General features: G+C 37.9%; 1 long non-coding RNA gene across 1 annotated transcript in view; it reads left to right on the top strand.

Moving 5' to 3' along the window:
* Positions 1 to 22245, top strand: part of LOC309611198 — a 112792-nt gene extending 90547 nt beyond the window's left edge. Inside the window, exon 3 of the long non-coding RNA XR_014234384.1 lies at positions 21128 to 22245. This is a non-coding gene — a long non-coding RNA (uncharacterized lncRNA). The remainder of the gene's footprint in view (positions 1 to 21127) is intronic.
* Positions 22246 to 26345: the final 4100 nt, after the last annotated feature.

Genomic DNA, 26345 nt, shown 5'->3' with positions numbered 1-26345 from the left:
GGCTTGGACCATGTCAAGGAGTTATTCAGTTTTCCTGAGTATCTCTCATGTTTAAAGAAGGTACATATGTCATTAAAATTCTGATTGTTTTTCTCCTGTTAACCTTTCTTTTATTAAAGGAGGGTCTCGACCAAAAGCTAGAAGGGTAGAAGGAAACTTACTTTTTCTCTTCATCAATAGCATACAGAGAAGGAGTCCAAGGGGGAACAGCGTACAGCTGTTCAAAAATCCTAGGGAAAACACACACAGCTTTATCTTCATAAAACAATTCTAGATTAGGACATAAGATGCAGGATGTTATGCAGATGATCATAAACATGTCAAATGAGTATCTGAGATAATTAGATAATGATGATGGTAGTCTGTGGTTAATGGTGATGGCAATTGTCCTTATAATGACAGTATGCCAAAGAATGAATTTATAGAAATGGATTGAATGGATTCAGGAAAAAAAAAAAATTAGTGTGGAAAAATAATTACTGCAACAGATAAGAAAAAATCCATATGAATTTTAAATTTAGCCATGCTTCATTTTGGACAGAATAATTTGGCAGATAGACTTAATTTTAAAGGTTTGTATAGATTCTTGAAGACAAAAAGACCAGAATTAACATCTATTCAGATCATACCAGCCGGTTAGGTAGTGGGTCCATCCACTAATATGTGATATGTCAGAGTGGGAAGTTCTCCACCATCCCATTGTACTCCATTATAAAAACCTATGGAGGTAATGGAACTTTATAGCTGTTGATAAACATTTATGAGGAATTACAACAAAGCTCATGTTCCTCCAGCTGGAGCAGCTCACTTTTGAAAATCAGGAACAGAGATCTCAGGAGAACTGAGCATATAAGACATTAAAGATGACATGTTGTGATTAAAAGTTTTTTAAACTTGGAAATTTCTCGTTCATCCCAGATTTGTCTTAAACTTGACCTCTATTGTTTTCAGTTATGTACAAACACACATTTACAGAAACACACACACATAATTTAATTTGTGAAAAGTAGAAATTCACTGATATATCTATTAATACTCCACTGAGAGATTAATAATCAGCCAATCAGGTATTTCAGACCCAGATGCATCTTGGAAATTTTGTCAAGAAATCTAGGTACTCCAACAATAATTTCCAGACATTGACAGATGCTAATGATGGAGCATATGGAATCAATTGGCTTAGTTCAAAATAGTGTTCCTATAATAGTAAAATTTCCAGAAGTTTCTTCAAGCAGAACTGGTACAGACACCTTATTTTTTTTAAACGACAAATTTGAAATGACATTAATTCAAATATAGTACAAGCTCTGGGATGGAGCTCAGATACCTCATCTCTGCAACCTAATTTTAACACTGATTTTTTTTAAAATACAAATTTGCTTTACTCCTAGTAGTTTATGGCAGGGAGAGGGGAGTGCAAATTATTTACACTTACAATGATTTAACATGCTGTTAAGTCCTTTATCATGATCTTAGGCATTATAAGAATTACTGACATTTCTCATGTCAAATTAAAATAACTGTCAGAAATAAACAAAAACACACCCTCAGAGCTCATCTTTTCCAGGACCATGTCCATCCTTCATTTTTGACCCAAGCTCAGCCATCCAACCTGTGCTTTCAGGTTTCTAACAACAGGAACTCAATACCCCAGAAGGTAATAGACAATTTTGATTGTTTATTTTTTAATATCTTTTCTTTTTTGAACAAAATTTTATCCCTATTTTTTCATCTGTAGTTATAAAGAATAAATTTAAATACCTTTATCATTATAGCTCTTCAGAGATTCAGATAGCTATTCAGATATCTACTGAAATGCTTCCAACTGTTACTCTTTGACATGTATCATCACCCTCTGCTTTTCTTCAGTAGTTTAATGTTTTCTTTAATTCTGAGGCTCAGAATTGAACATTGAAATGGAACAGAATAGGTGACCTCAAAACATGCCAGTATGGTATGTGGCTTGTTTTGAGCTTAAGGAAATTAAGGTCCAGCAGACTGAGGGAGAAAAGCTTTTTACCTCTCCCTTACTTGCTTAAAGGAATTTAGATAGGGGGCCTGTACCAGGAAGAGAGCTATTTTCAGAGATAACTTCTCATACCAGAAAGACTTATCTACATGGTCTGCCAGACAGTTGATAACCAAACGCTGCTCTTCTCAGCTTCCTGTGAACTGTCTTCTTCTCCTTTGGAGCTCCAGACCCCTACCCCTTCTCCTTAGCTCAGGATGGCAGATATAAGCCTCTATTTACTGACTGCTTCATATTCTATGGGGCTCCCAAAAGTATGAAACTAAATTTGTTTTTCTCTTGTTAATCTGTCTTATGTCAATTTAATTATAAGACCAGCCAAAGAACCTAGGAGAAAAGAAGGGAACCTTTTTCCTCCGCTACAACATGCTATTGAGATATAACATCTATTCACAGTTGGAATAGGACTAGTATCTTAGCTCAGTTGTCGTTGGCACAGTACACTGCTCCAGGCATGCAGTGACTTCTAGCTTTCTCAAACCTTAGGTCAGCTTAACAGTTTTTGCTGTGAAGATAGTATCCCCTATCCTGTGATAGGATAGTTGATTTTTATATGAGATGCACCCTCATTACCTACAATTTTGTTACTTTCTGTTCTTTGTTCCACCGTTTCATTCATTCACTTGACCAGCCATTTATCCATTGCCCTCACGGAATGAAGTTGTATAACAGGAGCCAGGATCCACCAGTGAGCAAGAAAAACACAGTCCTTGCCCTTGTAGCAATACATTCTTGTGGGTGAGCATGGCGTTTAACAAAAAAGTTACATGATACATTATCAACTCAAATTCAATTCACATATTACTGCCACAGGAAATGCAGGATGGCGGTAAGGACCTCTGGTTCAGGAAATTCTTCAAGGTCTTGGGGAGATATGTTTTGAAGGATGATTAGGAATTAACTAGGTGAGGATGGGAGGAAATGCATTCCAGTAACCGGCTGAGACCCTAAGACCATAAGGAGCACAGTGGTTTGGAGTAAGTTAAAGGTGGCTGGTCTGACTTGTATTCAGAAAGCTGATGAAGATGGCAGGACTCAGCTCACGTTGAGTCTTTTGTTTGTTTGTTTCTTTTAATTTTATTTATTTATTTATTTATTTATTTATTTTTGGCTGTGTTGGGTCTTCGTTTCTGTGCAAGGGCTTTCTCTAGTTGCGGCTAGTGGGGGCCACTTTCCATCGCGGTGCGCGGGCCTCTCACTATCGCGGCCTCTCTTGTTGCGGAGCACAGGCTCCAGACGCGCAGGCTCAGTAGTTGTGGCTCACGGGCCTAGTTGTTCCGCGGCATGTGGGATCTTCCCAGACCAGGGCTCGAACCCGTGTCCCCTGCATTGGCAGGCGGATTCTCAACCACTGCACCACCAGGGAAGCCCTCACGTTGAGTTTTGTGGCCATATTAAGGGCAAAGGAAGAACAACCCTAAGAACAGCAAGAGGCCACTGAATGAATTGGAATGGGAGTCTGAGAAGATCTGATTTTCACTTCTTATACACACACCCTTAATCTCTACCTTGGTCAAGTCTACAGATCCTTTATTGAAATCTGATTCATCTTCATCTCTCATTCCCAATTGTGTTCCCACCAACAATAAATCAACATTAACTGTGTTTAATAGACCAGGGTTGAAAAAAAACCCCAGGCTTACCAAGAACTTTCTTTTCTCTAATACAAATGGCCTAAAATTAAAGATGAAAATAAGATATCCAGCAGCATTTCCTCTGGGGTAGGTGTGCTTTGTCAAACTTGCATCAAAACACTTTTTCAAAGCCATTCCTAGCTAAAGTCCTATCTTATGGTTTAAAAAAAAAAAAAAAAGGCAAATTTTTCCTAATACTGTTGGATGGAGAATGAAAGCAGTAAGCGGGCTATGGGGCGGATGGGCTGGAGTGAATTTATTGGTCCAGGCAGGCTTGTGCCTCTTGTGAAATTTTTCACATTATTTCCTTACATGCTTGTTGTATTTCTATGCTAGAGAAAGTTTTATACATCTGTTTAGAGTGGCAATGAATTTGTGAGCCTAAACAGATGCTCAGAAATTTTAGTTCTCCACTACTTTGTCCATTTAAAGAGCTTAGGACATCTCAGGTTAGGGCTAAATTATTATCTGTGTTTTCATTGAAGCTAATTAAAAAGTTCTGCCACTTCTATTGCTTTGTCTTTCTGACTTATTAATAAATATTTCAGGGCTAGGGCATTGCCTTAATCCAGAACCTGAGAATCAGAAATGAAATTAAGGAGGCTAATGAGACAACAGAGAATAGGTATGCGTATACACACACACACACACACACACACACACACACACACACACAGACATCACACACACACATATCATATATGCTAAACAAGCTCTATAAAATAGATAGCAACATGCAAAAAGGGATAAAGAAGAGGTAAAATTATAATCTTATGTTGGGGGAAAGATTTCTAGACCTAGGCCAAATTTTAAGATTAGTGAAGCTGATCTTTAACACGAGTTTCCTTTCCTTTTGCACCTTCTCTCACCTTTTACTCTACAAGGTCCAAACCACAGACTCTTGGTTCTCCCTCCATAGTCGGCCTGACTCCAACCCCATCCTGGTCTGTTCTCCACAGTCAAGCTTCATTTTTAAGTAGTTGCTCACTCCTCTTCTCATTCTTTCCACGCCATACAACATAAGTCCTTTCCCCCAGGTTAACAAATAGTGATTTGGCAACTTGAGAGTTGAGGAAAACAATATTTTTAAATTAAAGAGTAGGTGCAATTTCAGACAATGTGGGAGAGGTGTATTTTTTTAGGCAATAAAAATACCTTTCCTAGGTGTTTTTTTTTATTTTTAATTTAGTACTTAGCATGTCTAGCTGTGATCCCAGATAAATCATTTAACATTGGCATCATTTTTTCAGATAACAGAATGAAAAGGTGATTGTTAAAATGTCTTCTAGCTCCTGTATTTTTTCATTCTCTGCTGAGAATTTCTGTCCTTCTGTGCTTTTTTAGTGAACTTTGTTGTCTTAGGTCTCTCTTTGTACACTGTTTTCCCCAAAATTGTGTGAGTGTGTGTGTGTCTCTGTGAGTGTGTGGTGTATGTGTGTGTGTCTCTGTGAGTGTGTGTGTCACTGTGTGCCTGTATGTGTCTGTGTGTGTCTGTGTGTGTGTCCGTGTGAGTGTATGTGTGTGTATATGTGTGTGTCTCTGTGTGTATTTGTATGTGTGTATCTGTGTGTGTGTACGTGTGTGTGTGTGTGTGTTGTAAAGCGAGGTCCTGCATGTGTGGTGGCGAGTTGGGATGACATGATTCAGCTATTGTATTTTTTGTTGATAGGAATATTGGGGCCTATAGAAATTAAAGAATTAAGCTAAAATTGCAAAACTAGTAACTAGAAAAGCCAGTTTTGAACCCAGACAGTTAAATAACAGCAGTTGTTTTTAATAAAGACCTTAAAAAAATACCGAGTAAAAAATGCAAGTTGTGGAAAAATATGTACAGCGTGATCACATTTCTACTAAACATACACAAGTATATATACACATGTGTGTTTATATATTACATGTGAGTGTGTGTGTGTGTGTTTTCACTCATGTCCCATAGTCTCATATACACATGGAGGCACTAATTAACTGTGCTTCCCTCTGGGAGCAGAGTAGGATTTGAGGAGGTGGGATGAGAGGAAGTGATCTGAAGGATCACTTTCAATGTGTTCATACGCTTGTAGGGTTTTGAAGGTTTACTTCTTAGTACAAAAGTACTAACATGGAGCTTGAACACGGCGCCATTCCTCTTGGCCCACCTCTACCGCTGCCACTCCAGCCTAAGCCCCTGTCAGTTCTTGCCTCCCTCTGGCTTGTTGCCTGAGTTTAGTAACCAGCCTTGCCTGCACCCTGCTCTCCGACGCCCCCGAGTGCTGTTCTTGCTCTGGAAGAAGTCACGTTATGATGAGCCTCTGCTACAAGCCCTCCAGTGAGCTCCTGGCTCATGCAGGATAAGAACCAGTCTCTTTAGAACTGTCTAAAGGCATACAGCACTGGCCAAAGCACCCTCTCTGACCCAGACGCTTCCTCTTGCTCAGCCCCTCCACTACCTGCCCTCTTTCTGCTCCCGGACTCTGCTCCGCTGCTTCCAATCGAAATACACAAATATGAACCCATGAGGTCTGGTATTTCTGTCCATTTTCTTCACTGCTCTATCTCCAGTGTTTAGAAGATATCCATAAGATATATTTGATGAATGAAAACTGATTTGCAGGTTTATTACTATATTCAGTCTCATGAGTTCTGAGTGAGGGACCCACACATCTCTGGATTATATCACTATGCCATCTCTTCCTTGACAATTTGAATTTTGCCTGCTGGAATATTTAGTACCTACATCTAAGACTTTGCAGAATTTTTCTTTTTTTTCTTTTCTTTTTTTCCTTCCCATTCTTAAAGTACTAAATACTACTAAACAAGACTCTCTCCTGAGGGTGGTTCTGCCTTCCAGAAACATTTAGAAATGTGTGAGGAAGTTTGGGGGTTCCAGTGAGTGGGTGTGTGAGAGATTGCAGTACTGGCCCCAGTGCTTCAGCCCTCTCTATGTCCAAGTCTCCAGTAGCTGAATAATGGCCCCCAGAGATGTGCAGGTGCTCATCCCTGGAACCTGTGAATGTTACTCTGGGTGATTACCCGGGATTATTCTAGTGGGCCTTTGACATAATCACAGATGTCTTTATAAGAGAGAGGCAAAGGGAGATTTGACACAGGAGAAGACATGTGATCACCAATGCTAGATGCTATGATCAATGCTCCCTATGAAGAGGAAGGAAGGAAGGAGCCATGACCCACAAAATGCAATGAACGCAGCTCTAGGATCTGGAAAAGAGAAGAAAACAGATTCTCCTCTACCTTCAGAGAAGAACAACCCAGACCATACTTTGATTTTGTCCTGTTGAAATCGATTTTGGTCTTCTGACTCTCCAGTATTGAAAAAGAATGAATGTGTGTTGTTTTAAGCCTAAGTTTGTGGCACTTTGTTACAGCAGCGAAAGGAAACTCATATAAAGGCTTTGATAGTTAACTTTGCATTTCCTCTTCCATCCCTGGAATTTGGGCTCAATGATGTAATTGCTTTGGACCATAATAGTGAAGCAGACATTTTGATGTGCCAGCTCCTAACATCCTGGGCCTGAAGAACTTGTGTGTTTTTGATTACTTTAGTACTTCTGCCATTTTCAAGGGAAGGACTTGCCTAGTCTAACCCTCTGGTTCCGGGAAGAGGATGAGATACACATGGAACAGAGCTGCCCCAGGCAAGATCACCTGGAGTAGGGACTTTGAGACCATCAGATAGATAAGCAAGCCCACCAGAGATGAACAGAGCTACCCCCAACAGCCTTCAAATGCCTGAGAAATGAGTATTTATTATTTTACTTTATTGCATTTTATAGCTGTTTATTTTATAGCAATAGCTACCTGTTATAAGGGCAAATGGGACTTAGTGGGTGGAGACAAGGTATTCTAAATGATGAAGAATTACCCCATCCATGTACCAATAATACCCCTTGAGAAATGTCGAACAACTCCAATCTATTAAAAGAGCAGTAAGAAATAGTGTAGGGCCTCCCTGATAATTAGTAAATCACACTCAAATTCTATAAGATACATCATTTGCAGTTTGCACATAATGATCTTTGCTTAGGAACTAGTAACAGATTTTTCAAACCAAAGGGCCCTTAAGTAACTCAAGTATCCCAAAGCTCAGGCCAGTCTCAAAAAAAATTACACACATGTGTCTCTGTTGTTCCCAGTGACTAACTCACTTGCCAGTAGTAATTTGAGCTTAAATAGACACATAGGTTTAGTATTGTGCAACTGTGATGCAGTAAAGAAATAGCTATGAGTTTGATCAGGGCAAAGTGCCCGACCGCTAAGCATTCCGTGGGGTATTCTGCAGCTGTACAGAAAGTTAATGACCCAGGAATGGAGTGTAGATTGCCCAGCTGAGGGTCAGTGACAGAACCAGACTCAGAATCACAGAGCTGGCCCTCCAACCTGCTTATGGTGGGTCCTTGGGCTTAAAGAGCCTTTCAAAGAGAGTGTTTCCCGAGACCTAATAAGTGTTTTTAATAATAAGGTAATAAAAAGAATATGAGATTCTCAGAGTCGAAAAAGAGAGGAGCAATATGCACGTTATTATCATTGCCACTTACGGGGCCCACCTTACAGGTTGTTTTCACCCCATTAAAAAAAATCTTATTTTTCAGCTCTGCAAGTTCAGAAATTTTATGTGGCACAGATTTATTTGGTTTTCTTAAATGCACTGTTACCCTATTCACACAAAACGGATATATGCCAGAAGAACAAATGGATTCAAGTACAGTGGAGACACAGCTGCCATGCCAACAGGAATTAATCTCATCAATGATCCATTCACTTCTGTTCAGTAGGGAAATATATGTGGGAAACCAAAGCAGGACAAAATGATTGCTTGATTAATATAAAATACAGCTAATACAGTAAATGCCTACAGTGCCATTTGGTATCTTAATGCTCAATCTATAGCCACCTAACCAAGCCTCATATCAGTGCCGTGAGATAAGAACTCTTATTATCTCTAAAAATGAGGAAGTTAAGGTGTAGTCTGATTAAATACCTTGTCCTAAGTCACAGAGATAGCAAGTGGCAGAGCTAGGGTTTGAACCCATGAGTCAGATTCCAGAATCTCCACTTCTAACCATTCCTTATCAAGAGTTAGTTGATACAGAGAGTTGTTTAATCAGGTTAGGCCAACTGTTTTGGATAGGTCCTTATCTCCACAAAGGTGATGTATGATGTGACAGGGATTGCTAGATGCTTAGTCAGTATCCATTTTGCCTTATTGAGAAAACTGGGTATGCTCTGGGGTAGTGACGTGCCCACTGAAACACTGTTTCCCCAGCTTCCTTTGCAGGATGGTAGCCTGGTGACACCTTTTGACCAATGAGAATTAAATCTATATGTTGGGCATTTTTTCAGAAAGTTTTCCTTTCCCAGTTTAACTTCCTTGCTTTATTATTCCTTTTCTTCTTCTTATCTGAAATGTGCAAATGAAACTGAAAATGGAAAAGCTATCTTAAGGCAATTAGGATAAAAATTACATGGTAAAGATGACATGGATGGGGACAGAGGGCTCTGTGACATTAATGACAGGACAGAGCTGATGTAGAGGACTATTCTGCTTTCCTCTTGACTGTTATGTAAGAAAATTAAGCAATACTTATGTCTCTATAGGCAGATGATGTCGGTCTTCCTCACTTGACTTGGAGGAGTTAGAACTCTGTTTGCTTGTTTTTATTACCATTGTTGCCTCAGAGGCTAATACATCACCAGGCTAACCATAATTACTCAACAAAATTATGAATATGTGAATGAATGCATGAGTATGAATGGAGACTGCCAGGTACTCCCACTGATATTATGGCCACTTTGTCCCCTTTAGGAGCCACTGTCATTGAGAGAACAATAAGGAAGGCCTGTTAGCAACAAGATGTACCAAACGGAGGGGCTGTCGATGGGTTTTATATTGGGAGCATCTTTTAGAGTCAAGCTGGACAGAGTTACTGTTTGGGATTTTCTAGGCTGCTCTCCAGTTTCAGAAGCAGTCACATTTGTCTTTTGGTGGGGGGAACACATATATTTAATCCTTCAATGTATTTTATACTGACATAGAGTAAGGAGAATCACACTTGATTTTGTGTCTAATGTGCTCCAGGCACTTTTCTTGTGTCCTCTCATTATACACTTCTCAGTTTATTGCTTGGGAACTTGAGGCTGTAAGTGTCAAGGTCATATAGCCAGTAGGTGTATCTATCTCGATGTTAAACCCATGCTTCATGGGAATGCCCACAGCCTAAACCAGTTTGCCTCAGTCCTCACAGTTTCTCTCGAGGTAATCTGTTAGGGCTGGAGGACCACATACCCTGGACATGGACTTGTGGGAGCCCAGGGATCCACTTGTGAGAAGTCTGTCATTATTCTGTTTGAAGTAAGGGGAGGGGAGACTCAGGCAAAGATGACCGTAGGGGAGATTGCTCACCCCGTCACTGACCGCAGTGCTCCACATATGACAAGTTGCTTTTGAAGCACTGCTGGATTGAAAGGAATGATATGTTTTATCCAACAAAATATAGTCTTTGCAACATAGAGACTAATTGCAAATGGTTGTAATTTTTCACCAGAGAAACTCTAGAATGGTTCTCTCATATTTAATGTTTTCCATATTTTAATTTGACTATGGGGGCTTGCTTATAGTCTGATTTTGTTTTATGGTTTATCCTTCTCTGTTTTGTCTCTAACTTTGTATTTACATTGAATACTTTTCTCAAGCTATTCCCTAGTGGTCATTTCTCCACCCTTTTCTGACTACATTTGGGACCTTTCAACCCATCCAAAGACTTAGACTGGCCCCAGACACTAGGTCAGTCCTGACCTCAGGAAAAGAGAAAATGATGAAGAGTTTCACACTGAGGATTCCTTTGCCACATTCCCATGGTTGTGAATCATCAAAAATATTGGACCCAAATTCCACACCTAGGAATGGTGAGCTTCAGATTCTGAAGACACATCCTAACTAATATTCTACTTCTGGTGCCTGGATTCTTGTCCAGCTTTGTTTGTTCTTATCTGTGATTAGCTACTGTGTGAGTACCTAAATGTCTGTTATCAGTAGCCTATTCTGCAGGACTACAGATCTTGCCTCCTAGTTTCAATTCCCCAGACATCTGCCCAGGGCCCTATTATCTGCTGACAGATTACCTAGTCACTACTATTCATTTGCTGGCTTGTCTCTTTAATTCCACCTGCTCTGAGATTCTCCATCGCTCTGCTCTGTCTACCTGTCAAGTCAACTCTTTCCTTGTATTGAACTTTTCGAGATAATTAAGTGCCAAACCCACAAATGTGGCAAAAATAATAAAGGTTAGGACATAAAACCATAGCAGGGTTCAATAATACCAGCAGTGTTTCCATGTGCTGCCCTAATAGGAATCTCTGCTTTTGTTTATTTCATACTCCCTGTTTCCAGATCACAAAAAAGACAGAAGCATAAAGTAAATTGAAAACTCCATTAAAGAAACACAGCACCTGGGGGAAAAACATGGCTTTAAAAGAACAGAGAAAAGGCCTTTGAAGTTCATCTTGCTGACCCCCTTTTTTTTAGATGGTCGGTGTTGCACTTTATGTGAGGATTATCTTCAGGATACAAAGGAAATAGCCACTTTGCATGGGTGATTTTGGGAATTTGGGGGTAAAAATCAGTCACAAAACCTAACAGTATTACCAAATGAAAGTAGAAACGTAAAAGGAGATCTATTCCAACAGGGAACCCTGGGAAAATATCTTGGAAATAACTGAGGTTAAACAGAAGGGAAATGAAAAATAGCACCTCAAGAAGGATGTGTTATCTTACGCAAATAAAACCTCATCAAGGGGCTTCCCTGGTGGTGCAGTGGTTGAGAGTCTGCCTGCCAATGCAGGGGACACGGGTTCGAGCCCTGGTCTGGGAGGATCCCACATGCCGCGGAGCGGCTGGGCCCGTGAGCCACAATTACTGAGCCTGCGCGTCTGGAGCCTGTGCTCCGCAACAAGAGAGGCCGCGACAGCGAGAGGCCTGCGCACCGCGATGAAGAGTGGCCCCCGCTTGCCACAACTGGAGAAAGCCCTCACGCAGAAACGAAGACCCAACACAGCCATAAAATAAATAAATTAATAAATTAATAAAAAGCAATCTTAAAAAAAAAAAAAAAAAAACCTCATCAAAATAAAATCCTTACCAAATTGCTAAAAAGAATAAAATGCCTTGGTGTTGTCAAACAGCAGGTTAAAGGTAACTCAAGGAAGAAAACAGACTCATTTGAACTTCTTAAAAAGGTCTTTGCTGACTCAGCACTAAGCTAAATGAACAGAGAAGCACAAAAAGAAAGAAAAGAAAAAGTAATTGTTACTAGGTAATAAAAGGTTGGAAATGGTCTGGAGACAGTCCCTTTTTTGTTCTTTTTAATTATATATATTCCTCTTCTAAATTTTTTTAAGTGAAAATTTATTGCTGGCTCGGTGGAAACCTAAGTTTCCTTAGACATTAAATTGAAATTATATATATGAAAACCACATTTTTTGTGAGTAATGCACATCTCCTTTCATGATATTCATGCCAAAATCCATTATAACACGAAGATAATTGGCTGACTTCTGTGTATTTTACAACAGGCTATATTTGCAAATCACATTTACATGGCCTCATTCTTAGAAGAACAGCATTTCTCCTCAACAGATATTTATCTGGAAGAAACGTTCTTAGGATCTTAATTTAAGAGGTGTAGGGGAAAGGCACAGTCAGGTTAGTTGACAATAAGAGGACCATTCTGGGTAGATTGGGAAATGAAATCTCTAATTCTTGGCTTCTAGCCCAGTTTCTGAAGGCTAATGCTTTTTAGAAAAAAATTAAAGAAACATAACTTACATAGTTATTATAATAGAAAACATCCTTGGGCTGAGAACCAGGACTTTGGTTTCAGCATTAACTAGGGGTGTGACCTTGGACAAGTTACCTGCCTTCCCTTCCCTAAGGGGCCTTATTGCGAAATAAATGGGGTCACCTCTGAACACCCCGTGGGTTGAAAAGGGTTCCTTCCCTTCCCACTGGAGATGTTAAGTCTGGATTCTTATTAATATCTTTATTAATGGTTTTTTCTTTGCCATTCTTTTTTCTCTATACTTCATCCCAATTAAATTTCTCTCTATCCCAAATAGTGATGCCACATTCAACTCTTCCAGCACCATTTTTGTTGTATAATTTCCCTACAAAACAAACATTTAATAACTTCTTATTCCCAAGTGTTGAAATACAAACGATAAAAAATCTTCCCCAAAAGATAAATATAATCTTCTTCTTATATTTCATCATTCCCACGTATGAATACTCTTCGCATCAGCTTCTTCTCTTTACTCCTTGCCTCTTGATATGCAACACATTTATTAAAATTCTTGATAAGGCATCAGCAATTTCATTCTCCTATTGAGTTTTCCCTTTTTTGTTTGCCTATCCAAATCTCTTCTATCCTTCAATACCTAGTTGAAAACTCTCAGAAGTGTCAACTTCCCATCACACTGAGGCTTATTCTGAGCTCCAAGAGCAATTTCCTGTATATTTCATTCAAAGGTTTAATCATATTTTACCTTGTGGCATATTACTACTTTATTGTTATTCAGATTTCTTTCTATTGAATAAAAGCTCTGCTTTTCAAAACCTTTGGGAAATAATTTATTCTGTTAAGCTAAGCTTTCTGGCTAACTGGAAATTTACTCCTTTTTGTCTTAAACTTATTTTAACCATTGTAGATTAAAAAAATTTCTAAAATAGACAATATATTTCTGTGACTTTTGAAATTTAAAAAATGGTAATTTTTTAGTTTTCTTGGTGGCTTATATCACTAGTGATATATATCACTAGTGTTATACTATAAAGTTGCTCTGAGAAGTTACTAATGGGAAAACTACAGTGAGTACTGAGAAATATTTGTCTGCTTCGTAATTTTATTTGTTGTTTTCATTACAGATTTTTATTGGTAGTTTGGCCTCTTATAGCAGTGTCTGTAATCACCACTAATTCGCTAAGAACTTAATTGTATAACTGTGATTATGAAATGTTTGCCTAAAATATGTATAAGTAGGCTCAGAATATATACAGTGTAAAAGTCCTTGAGATTTAGTTCTTAACAATCGGAACATATCATTTGCTTTCCTGTGAAAGATCTCTATAGATATTTACCTCCCAATTTTTAGCTGAATTCAAGGTACATATGATTGCAGGAGAGTAAAATTTCGAATAGATTTTTATTATTATTTATAATCTGTTTTGACTTATGTCTTATCTTTACAACTCTACCAGAAGCAGAAATGTACAGTTCTACAGTTTTTAACTATTTAAAGGATTTTGTCCAATGTTTTGTACTTTTAAGAGATACTCAAATAGGAATTGAATTCAAGAAATCTCAGATTTATATAAAGATACTTTACTGCTTAATCACTAACTTTTTAACAGGTTACATGTGGAAAGTATTTCTTAGAAAAACTCAGGGGTAGAGAGGAGAATATGGGAGATATAAATAATTTTCAATGACTTTCTCCATATTTTCTTCTGCATTGCTTTTCCCTCCCTCTCTCCGTCCCTCCCTCCCTCCCTCCCTCCCTCCCTTCCTCTCTTTCTACTAATAAGGACCCAAATTATTTATGAAATGCATGATTTTTGATCTCCAACACTTTCCAGTTCTATAACTACAGAGAGACGTTTCCTGAACTACAAAATTGCCCTGGTTGGTTGTTAGGTTTTATTTTAGTGTATTCAAGGCATTGTACACTTTGTATACAGTTTTATCCTAGTATCCATCTCAAACTTCTACATCAGATTTCTCTATATCTTTGGAAAAACCTCACATTTTCCAACCTCCATGGCGTGTTATCTTTATGAAGATATTTTAAAGTTATGGAAGAGAAATAAACGCTTTAACATGTGAATTTCTCATTCTCTTTTGCTCCCTACTGTTTAAAAAGAATCTTACCTTTGCCATCACATTTCCTGGGCCTTGGCTGTGCCTGGAGAGAAATGAGACACATCCAGAGTAGATACTGAAGGTGAGATGGGAGTGACTGTAAAGCCAGTAGTCAATACAAGTAGGGTTTTGGGGGAATCTAGAATAAAGGAAGAAAGTCACTATAGACAAAGAGAAAGAGATGAAAGAAACAAACTTTATGAATATTTTCAATGTTTTAAGAACAAATCGACACTTTCAAATTATATGATAGAAATTTAAAATTAGTTTAATTTTTAATTTTTTATTTTTTTATTGGCTGCACCATGTGGCTTGCAGGATCTCAGTTCCCTGACCAGGGACTGAACCTGGACCATGGAAGTGAAAGTCCAGAATCCTAACCACTAGACCAGAGGGAACTCCCTAATTTTTAAAAATATTGAGAATTGTGTTTTACACATGAATGTATCTTTGCAGAGGAAAGACTCTTACTACTGCTATTACTACAAAAATGTGTCCACCACTCAGGTAAAAAATATAACTTTACATTGAGAATACTGGTACAGGAGGAAGTAGGTCGTTCTTGTCTGTTGTAGAATGTAACCATAGGAAAGAATAGATTACAATGATATATAAGGAAAAATTTAATTGAAAGAAGTTTTTTGACAAGTAGAGAATATTATATATGAAAATGAAAAGCAGTATTCATTATAAAAACAAAAATTGGAGACAACTTATATTCCTAGTGTTATGAAATTGATAAATAGTACAAGATTAATAAAATATAACCAGTGTAATCAGTAATAATATGGTTAATAATAACAATAAAAGTCTACATTTATTAATTAAAAACATCTTCAATATAAGTAATGTGAAGTATATAAAGTTAGCTTATTTTTGTAAAATTTTATTTTATGTATTTTTTCACAAAAAATCTCCCCTTCCCCCTCAGTGGTAACCACAAGTTTTGTTCTCTGTATCTGTGAGGCTGCTTCTTTTTTGCTGTATATACTAGTTTGCTGTATTTTTTAGATTTCACATATAAGTGATATCATACAGTATTTGTCTTTGACATATTTCACTTAGCATAATGCCCTCCAAGTCCATCCATATTGCTGCAAATGGCAAAATTTTGTTCTTTTTTATGGATCCTTTTGGCTTTTTGTTGGCTAACTCTGACTTTGTCACTTATAATGTCTCTGAGTCAGAACTTTCACATTTATAAAGCATTATTCCAACACCATCTGCCTATCTGCTTAACTTGTGGGGTGTTGTGATGAACAAATAAAATAATGCAGGTGAATGTCCTTTGGAAAAGATAACTATTATATAAATGTAAGATGTTTAGGAAGGGAGTTTGTAGATTTGAAATATCAAAATAATGAACAACTCATTGTATAGTCCTAGACTACAAGATTTGATAACATAAACAGCATTGTATTGTCCAATATTTTATATGAAAAATCAGCAATGCTATGCATACAATTTTTTTAAAGTAGGATACTTTAGCAACTATACTCCAATAAAAATTAATTTAAAAAGAAAAAAGAAAGAAAAAAAATAAAGTAGGATACTTTGAGCAAATGCACTAAACAAAATAGAAAAGCTGAAAAAATATAAAATTATTGTTCTGGATGATATATAATCCCACTGTTGACAGAAAAGGACACACTGACTAGGAGGCTGATGGGGACCAGATATGAAGTGTAAGTTGCAATCAGGTAAAACAGAAAAGAGATTTATGCCAAAAAAAAAAAAAACTCATTCTTCTGACAAGACGGATAAGAAGAAAGGAAAACCTGAACAAATAGATAAAGACTATGGTTTGGAATTACCCAGCTAAGTCATAGTGACAGTCAGAATGGGAAGGGCATTGTCAAAACGCTGATTTCAGCTGAACGATGATGTATTTTGCAGAGACTCAGCATTAACAGGAGCAAATGCAATATTCTGAGTCATTTTTGAAGAGAATGGTATCAGTGTGAAAATCGAATGCAGGCCATTTAAAATAAATCAAAACACATGGAATGAAAGGTGCCTGTCTAATCAACTACTTTTCAGTGATGACACTTGCAGCCTTAAAATTCACGTTTCTAAGAAGGATCTGGTCCCATCGTCACCTGGCTTCAGATCGCTCTGTGTAGTTGTCCTGTAGTTTCTTCATCTGTAAAATGAAAGAACTTTCTTGGATTACGTGTATGATCTTGTTGTCAACAGTCAAAGAGTTAAGATGTTTAGAGATCACTTTAATATGCAGTGAGATTTAACATATTAATTATGTGGATCTGGAACAGCCTAAGGAATCGAGTGGAACAGAGTCAGATGGTCTCAGCCTAGGAGACAAGTGTCCTCAGGAAAGAGTTGGAGTGAGGAGGGATGTTTGTCACAAAATGAACTCGAAATGGTTTGTAAATGTCCCTGGAAGTTTCAGGCAATGAGGGGAAAGAATGTGGGGAATAGTTGTTTACTGGCCATGAAAGATGGGGTGAAGTGCATAGTGTGTGTAGGCGCCCTACTATCAAAAACGTGATGGAGATGAGCAGAAGTGGACAGCTGTATTTTTTCATCTCACAAGCAGAGGAAGGAGGAGGGCTATAACTATCTTCTCTTTTCCTTGGTTGCTTGAGCTAATCTTTGCTAACTATGCTCCCAGGAAGGAGTGCCAGTAAAACCCAACATGCAGAAAGAAAATATGGAACAAATTTTTCTCTACCAAGCCTGGCATGGTGGCACATGTGGCTTTGTGTGTAATCTAGTAGGAGCCTCTTGCTTTTGATGTCAACCAAGCTGACATTTACAGAAACGGCAACCTGGAATTGCTGAAGAAAACATACAAACAAACAAACCAAAACAAAACCCCACTTTCTGGGACTTCCCTGGTGGTCCATTGGCTAAGACTCCATGCTCCCAATGAAGGGGGCCTGGGTCTGATCCCTGGTCAGGGAACTAGATCCCACATGCCACAACTAAAGATCCTGTGTGCCACAACTAAGATGCGGTGCAGACAAATAAATAAACATTAAAAAAAAAAACCCACTTTCTGAAAGTATGAAAAAAACAGGTAAACCTAACTGAATGTGATTGAAATCTTTACTTTGGCTATTTAAAATCCATGCCACAGCCTAGGATAGATGCAGCAATAAGAGAACACCAAAATCATGAAGTAATCAAGAGATTGGTAGGGTTTTTGTTATTTTGCTTTGTTTTGTTTTTTCATATGAAACCATTTCTTGACTCAGCCAGGAGAGTTTTTCTCACTAAAGATTTTCAGGTAGAAAGTAAGAATTGCTTTCCAGTGCATTTTGACCTCCTCCCTCTCAAATCTTCTCCATGCCATTCACAATTTTATCAAGGGGAAGAAAGAAAGAAAAAGAAAGAGAGAATAAAGAAAACATGCACAGATTGGGGAAGAGAGAGAGAGAGAGGTCGTCTATGAGAAACTCACCCGAGAGAAAAGCTTTGTCATAGAAATGATGGCACAATTTGTATGCATTGTGAAGAAATAGCTGAGAGTAACACTAAGGGTCCCAGAGAATGCCAAGCTGATGAAGATAATGACAGACTAGAAGCAACTCTTTTATAACCTCATAGAGTTATTTTTACTCTAGAAGAGATTAATTCAGGGTGGGGTGTAAGGTGTACATCACCAAATTACTGTTTATGCATCTCCCCCAGAAATAACATATTTTATATGTGTTATATGTATAGATGAGCTATGTCTATATATCTGTATATTTTAGTTATACCTATAATTGTCTAGCTATATTATGAAAGAAAATGTAGGAGAAAGATTCAGTTACATTCATGCAAACAAAAATGAAAGCAGTTATAAATGATTGAAGCACATTTGTTTCCTGAATGTTTGCTAAGATAGAAATGTAGTCTCTACCAAAATTATAGAAGCTTAGTGCATGGGTCATATTATTAGAGAACTGGGTTCAAGATTCACATTTCTATTTGAATGTATGAAATACCTTGTAAAAATATTTCAACACCTTGAGCATCTGTTAATACCTCTGTAAAAATAACTGCAAGGATAGCACCTATCTCATTACGTTGTCGAGATGATTTAAAGAGGAAATGAATTTTCAACACTGAGAGGTAAGGGTTGGTTTGATTGAGGCTAAACCCCCACAGCCTTGTTCCCAGAGCACAAGATGGCATCTGGCAGATCCTTAGGGGAAGCAACTCCAACCAGTGCTCAAGGCAATCAGTTACCCTAGTCCACTGAGTGACTGGATTGTCCATGAGTTTCTGCCAATGAACATAGCTCTAGCTGCTCTGGTGTGCGTGCTGTTTGCCTTTGTTGGTGTTGGTGTGGTGTCTTAGTCTGTTCTGGCTGCTATAACAAAATAGCATAGACTGGGTGGCTTGTAAACAACATAAGTTAATTTCTTACACATCTGGAGGCTGGAAGTCTAAGATCCAAGGTGCTGGCAGATTCTCTAGTGAGAGCCTGCTTCCTGGTTATCTGTTATCTAAATGTTGTTTGTATTACAAGACCCATGTAACTGAACCATTTAGACTATCTATCTATCTATATATACATATATATAAAAATTTTTTAACTTGTATATAATTTTATAATTATAATTTTATAAGTTAATTGATTAATAAAATATACATATTTTAGATATAGTTATATGTATTAATGTACAGCATGATTTCAGTTCTCTTTTGTGTTTTCTTTATAAAATCCCAACTTAAAGAATCTTTCAGATATGCCAAAGTGAATAAAGTGGGCAGCAACTGACAATCGTCACAGACTTTCATTCCTCGAGTGGGAAGATGAATACATAAACAACTGTTTTTGCCTAATTTTATACTTTACTAAGTATGCTGCATTATTACACAAGCCCAAAGAATCACTGTTTTACCACATTGAACAGCTGAATTACAAGTATCAATTTGATCAATAGCCACAAGAGTCAAACTAATTATGTGTTTTATTTTTCATTCATAGAGGGTGTCATTCTGACATAATAGTCTTGAAGGCTACATCATAAATTCTTAAAACTAGTCAACTAGCGATGTCTTATTCAGCCTTTATTAGTCTATATAGTATAATGTAGTGTTATGTATAGATTACTTATAATCAAGCAAAATACCCTGGTAAACACTTCTGTTTTCTCCTTAGATTTGAGAATAAAAAATTTAAAATTATTTATCTGTAGCATGCAGCTACTCTGAACAAAAACACATTTATATGGTTCTGAAGAACCTAGGGGCAGGACAGGAATAAAGACGCAGACGTAGAGAATGCAGGCATGGGGAGGGGGAAGGGTAAGCTGGGACGAAGTGGGAGAGTGGCATGGACATATATACACTACCAAATGTAAAATAGATAGCTAATGGGAAGCAGCTGCATAGCACAGGGAGATCAGCTCAGTGCTTTGTGACCACCTAGAGGTGTGGGATAGGGAGGGTGGGAGGGAGATGCAAGAGGGAGGAGATATGGGTATATATGTATATGTATAGCTGATTCACTTTGTTATACAGCAGAAACTAACACACCATTGTAAAGCAATTATACTCCAATAAAGATGTTAACAAAAAACATTTGTAATAGAACTCTTACACATTTGTAATAGAACTTTTATAGACTTTTTACTTTTTTTTTTAAGTTTTTTTTTTTTTTTTTTTTTATTTATGGCTGTGTTGGGTCTTCGTTTCTGTGCGAGGGCTTTCTCTAGTTGTGGCAAGCGGGGACCACTCTTCATCGCGGTGCGCAGGCCTCTCACTGTCGCGGCCTCTCCTTGCGGAGCACAGGCTCCAGACACACAGGCTCAGTAATTGTGGCTCACGGGCCCAGCTGCTCCGCGGCACATGGGATCTTCCCAGACCAGGGCTCGAACCCGTGTCCCCTGCATTGGCAGGCAGACTCTCAACCACTGCGCCACCAGGGAAGCCCTGTAATAGAACTTTTAGAACACACATTTGTAATAGAACTTTTCCTTTACGTTCCAGTAGACTAGCAAAACAAATGAAAAATGCTAATTAACCTCAAAGACAGTGATAACATTATCTGTGTTTTAAAGGACAGTGTACTTTGACCAGTAAAGTAACCACAAGTTTATTTTACTCTATTTATATCTGTCCAGTCAGTAAACAAGGTTATTTTGCAGAACTAATGCTCCAGATAAAACCCCAATTTCTTGAATACCATTAAAGATACACAGTAGGTTGATATTCGGCATTCTGCATTAATTCTCTGGGCAGCAAATTAGCACTCTGAAGCAAGGGTACAGTCAGCTGGAATGCAATAAAGATGATGGGATGATGCCTGTTCAAAACACAATGAAATAGGGGTGAAGGGAAGTTTTCAATAAAATGGGTCTCAAGAAATCTTGAGTAGAATCCCCATGGTCATATAGTCATAAGACACAGTCAATCTTAGGATTACCAAGGCTTGTGAAAGCCTGTTTTGGAGATGGATTGGGGGACCTTTTGTAGGAATCATGGATGGTGGACTAATTCATTAAAGTAAGAACGTCTCTGCTCTAGGTCACTCAGATACAAGCTGCCTTCATGGTTCTTATAAGTAATGTTGAATAGAGTGTTTCTGTTATTTCTTTTAGCACCTACCTGGAGTTAGAATAACTAAAAGCAAGCTGAGATCAGACACTGAAAAAGTTACTGGTGGATCAACAGAGCCTGCTGTGAAGGAAGATACAACAGTAGATCAAGGTCAGAAATTCAGTACAGGAGAACAAACCAAATGTGAGCAATAAGCCAGGAAATAAAGGTTGAAGCTAATACTTACAAATTTTAACAAATAAACCAGTAAAAAAATTCAAAGTAGTCAACATATCCTTAAATTCAGTCAAAGATATATGAATAATGTCTTGCTGATGTGTAAACTCCATTAGAGACCAATAATCCCATGACCAGAGATATTTACCATCTGTATCTTAAAAGTACAATATTCTAAACCTATGGTCTGACACTGATCATAAAACTGAACAAGTAAACTGAATACCTGCAGAATAAGTATCCTGAGAGTATATTTAATAAATTTCTTAGAGTATTTTCAGTGACTATGTAATAAGTCTTGGGCAATATTTCCAATTCTCCACATGTGAAATTTTTACCCCACTAATAGGTTAACTCCCTGAGGAAGTGCAAGAAATTGCTCAGAGACATTACAACTTTACCACCTGGTCACATTATAACACTTTGGACTAGAAATGTTTCTTCTGGGAAAAGAAAATTAGCATTTTTGAGAACCTAATTGTTGGCTTTTCTACAAGTGCCTTATTGGCCTATAGTTGGAGTTAATTAAAATGTCTAACTAGGGTGCTTCTTAAAACAGAATCAGCATGATTTATTCCAAAAAATTCTGGCAATTTCTTAATTGCTTTGGGACACAAAGATTGATTTCAAACCCAAGGATGTTGTACTAAATTTGGCTATGGGTCATGGGTAGGGGGCTCTAAATAAATGTGCTGAGATTTATTTCCATAATTATGTCAGTTGAATTTGACCCAAGATAGTGCATGAAACTGAGTCCGCTGACTGATGGAGTGTAGTAGATTTGTTTCCCATAAAGAAACTCTTTTAATCATTCTAGGAATTAGTAAAACTGGGAATCTGGCCAAATTTGATTAGTTAGCCTAATTCTGATGTCAGTGTATTATAGCCATTCCATAAACCAATGAAAGGCAGTGTGTTATGTTGGAGGGAACAAGGGGGCAAATGATCAAAGCTACAAATTTTTTCTCTTCCTCACATGAGCTGTTCGACCTTCGACAAGTTACTCAACCTCTGTAAGCCTCAGTTTCCTCTTGTGTGCAATGCAGGTAGCACTAGTTGTCCAGAAAGTGTGTACAAAGTGGCAGAAAATGGGCTTGTAATAAGCCCTCAATAAGCTGGAGCTAAAATCTAGGAAAACCCATTGAAGGATTGGGTCTCCTCCTTGACTATGCATTAGAGTCACTTGGGGGAGCATTTAAAGCATACTCTTTACCCAGCCTCTGCCCCAGACCAATCATAACACAATGTCTAGGAGTGGTTCCTAGCATCAGTAACCTTTCAAATGTGTAGTAGGTATTTCTAATCTGCACGATCTATCTTACAAAAGAATTTCGTCTAGAACTTAAAGGGATCATGGGGATTATCACTCTAGTAGTTCTCAAATGCCCATCTACAGACTCGCGGCATCAGAATCGCTTTGGAAGCACACTAAATATATACATTCTCTCACCTTGCTTCTAGTTACAGTGGTAGACTCCCCATGTGTTTTCCTTGGAGCCTGTACTGTTAACAAGATCCCCAAGAAATTCTGCTGAGTCATAGTCAAAACCACCCATGCAAAATGAGTTTCCTTGCCCATTCTCATTTTAAAAATAAGAAAACAAAACTCCCAAGAGCAGAAATGACTTGTTTAAGGTCACCTAACAGTTAATGGCAGTGTCATAAAATCCCAATTCTCTCCAAGCCCTCAGTCTAGTTCTGTTGTTAATACACTGCTTTTAGTGCTTTGTTGATTTGGATTGAAAAATAAGATCTGTGAAACCAACTCCTGATTTCATTAATATGGTGACTGCAAGTAAGCTCAGTTGTTGAAAACAAAAGAGAGTCCTCAGTTGTCAACAAAGCTGAAGGTTCTGCAAAAAAATAGTACTGCTTTGGAATGGCATGTGGAAAATTAACAAATTCCTCTAAATCACAACCTTCAACTTTACTGGCGCTCTGAAGAAAAATATAAAAAGACAAAAATCACATTACTTGTTCTTCCTCTGCTTTGCTGAACAATAATTCTCTGTAATGTCTGGATTTGCCAGTTGCAGGGGTAAGATTACGATAAAGCCAGTTGCAGATCTCCTTCTTCCAGTGATCAAACCAAGTCTTTTGCTTCTTTGAGATCAGCCCATCATACCCTCTAGCCAGCTCTGCTAGGAAGATTGACAGGCCACATCATTCAGGCACGCTGTTCAGGAGCCAGTCTAATAGAAGTGTGTATCAAATCATCTTCAGACAGCAGAAGAGAAGGGTGTGTGATCATTAGTCCTAGTGCAATTGGCATTCATCTCACATACCAAGGTGCTTAGGAGACAGACTCTGGTAAATAAATGAAGATCAGGATATTTAAGATCTGAAGTAATTGCTGGCTGACGTAGTTTGGTAGGAAAGACTAGAAAATTTAATGTTTATCTGCTATTTATATCGTCTGCTGGATAAATGATAATATATTGGACATTTTTAGGATGTACCAGAGTTATTTGCATTAGATTGTTCTTACAAAGAAATATGAGAAACATGATTTTCGATATAGGAAGACAAACAAAGAAAGCCATAATTATCTAGCTAGATAAAGGAGAAATCAGCATTTCAGCTAAATTTTAATTTATTGTTCTGTTTTAAATTAATGCTAGGGAGATTGTATTTGGAGACAAAAAGACTGAACTATAGCTCTGGTCTAACAAAGACTAACTCAACAACATTTTCTGTTTTACACTAGTTTTCTCACAAAAAAAGATTGCAGAGTTGGGCTATAATTATTTCCACCTCAAATGCAGTATTTTTTTGTTAATGATTGGTTCACCTTTTATATTAATTATGAGATGTACAATTAGTTTACTTAGAAAGATCTCAAATGTAATAGAACAGGATATTTATGATCTCGGGTGGCCTCGGCCTGCAGCGGCTTGAAGCAGGGTTTCGGTTCCCGGACAGTGACTGAGGTCGGGTCGCGGCAGTGAGAGCACCGAATCCCGGCCACTAGACAAGTGGTCAGTGGCAAGGCCCTGGCTCTCCGGCTCTGCAGAAAAAGAATTTCCACAAAGACGGAAAGTAGTGAAACAGGTTAAGTATTTATTAAGAGAAAAAAGGAGTACGGTACGTGTGGATAGACACACGGGCAGGCTCAGAGAGAGAGCCGTGCCCTCGCAGCAGTTTAAATCACTTATATGGGGCAGTTCTTCTGTGTTTCCTTTGTCCAATCATCTTGCTTTGCCTGGTTCAGGGTCCACATTTGGTGTATCTCAGGATCTTCCCATGTGTGCGCGCGCATCTCTTAGCCAAGATGGATTCCACTGAAGAGGCCTCTGGGTAAGTGAGCGTTTGTTGGCATCACTCCCCTTTTGACCTCCAACAAGCCTTTCTGTGCATGTGCAGTCAAGGAGGTCTCCTGATTTCAAGAATGAAGAATATGTGGCCTCTTATCTTCTATCTGGGCAGGGCCCACCTCCTCTCTCAATTGTCCTGTTATCTATTCCTGTCTCGGAGTATCGGTCCACAAGGAACGAACTCAAATGGTTTGCCCTGAGGGCCCATCTGTCTCCTGCCTCATTTATACTTTTATGATAGAATTTCTGAAACATGAAGGAGTGTAATGAGTTAGTGTGTAACTTAAAGGCTTGATTTATAAAATAAAATTAAAGAAACCATATTAGAAATACATATCAGTAGGCAGAAGAAATAAAGATGGCTAACTAAAAATATCTACATTACTATTATAAAACTGAGTTGGATTGTTGAGGCAATTAATTAAAAATAGAAAAAAAAAATTTAAACCTGCCTCTTTATTAAGCATGCCTAAAGGGCTTCCATCTAAAAAAATTAAGATATTTTCCCCTGGGAATTCAGTGTCACTATTACTAGATATTTTCTGGGGGAAAAAAGAGATAAATGAATTCAAGGCTATAGGGATATAGAAACTTATATTACCCTTGTCTTGAATTTTTTTCTTGAAGCAGTAGAAGTTATGAATCTGTAATGAGTTGTGAAAAAAAAATTTTCTGCTTTTGATCCACTATATTTTAGAATTTGAACTTTGTACACAAAAAAGAAAACAGAAGATTTCAATATTTGACTTTTTTTTTTTAAAAGATAGTTTGTCAATCTATGTTTTGCTCAAAAACTGCGAATCGCTATAAAACCTGTACAGTTTTATGGAAACAAGTCAGTAATGGGTGTTAATGAGATCATACGTGTATTTCAACCGTTATTGAACTGTACTATATTAACAAAAATAACGAAGATTTTTATTCTGAGATGGGACGGGGCTGGCCAGTCCTATCTCACCACCTGCACACCATCCTCCGAGTGAATTAGAAGCTCATTTGGGGAAGATTTTTCAAACTACACTGCTCTTCTCAACTCAAAGATCAGATCTGCATTCCTCTGCTTTTTCCCTCTCTCCTTTAAATATTGCATAAGGAGAGATGTTTTGGATGGTAGGGGTATGGATGTGAATGGAGTGGGGCAGGAAATAATGTTGAATCTAACTGAGGGTCCTTGGGATTAGGATTTGAGAGCTACATTAAATCCTAGTTGGGCAATAAGTGTTTGAATAGTGCATTTCTGTTGACTTTTTAAGTGACAAAAAGTTTATTTTATGTCCTTTAAGAAGAGACCCGATGGTAGAGCCCAACATGAGCAAAGTAGCCTGGACAAGTGTGCTCTGTCCCAGTGATACAATGTCATATTGCTTTCTGCCCTACATCTAGTAAGATGCGCTCAGAGTCAAAGAGGTTTGCAGTATTTATGATTTTATGCAGTCGCTAGAGGAGGTATTTGTTTAATTCTCCTTGATCGTCATCATCAATATCATCCTAACAGTAACTGAAAACAACTTCTTTGAGTTTATAGTACTCATAGGCCTTGAGATTCAGAACTTTAATAAATGACAAACCACAGAACACGTGAAGGTCGGGTCAGTATCTTTCCTAGTTTCCAAGGAAAGGGAGTCAAAAGACCTCTAAAGCACTTCAATTTTATTAGTCCCTTGTATTAAAATTCTATGTGGAAGATCAAAGTTTATCAGGCAAAAATGCAATCAGTCTTTGTAAAGCA

This window comes from Balaenoptera borealis, assembly GCF_965194805.1.
Source record: "Balaenoptera borealis genome assembly, chromosome: 14".
Lineage (NCBI taxonomy): Eukaryota > Metazoa > Chordata > Mammalia > Artiodactyla > Balaenopteridae > Balaenoptera > Balaenoptera borealis.
This window is presented reverse-complemented; position numbering and strand designations above follow the sequence as displayed.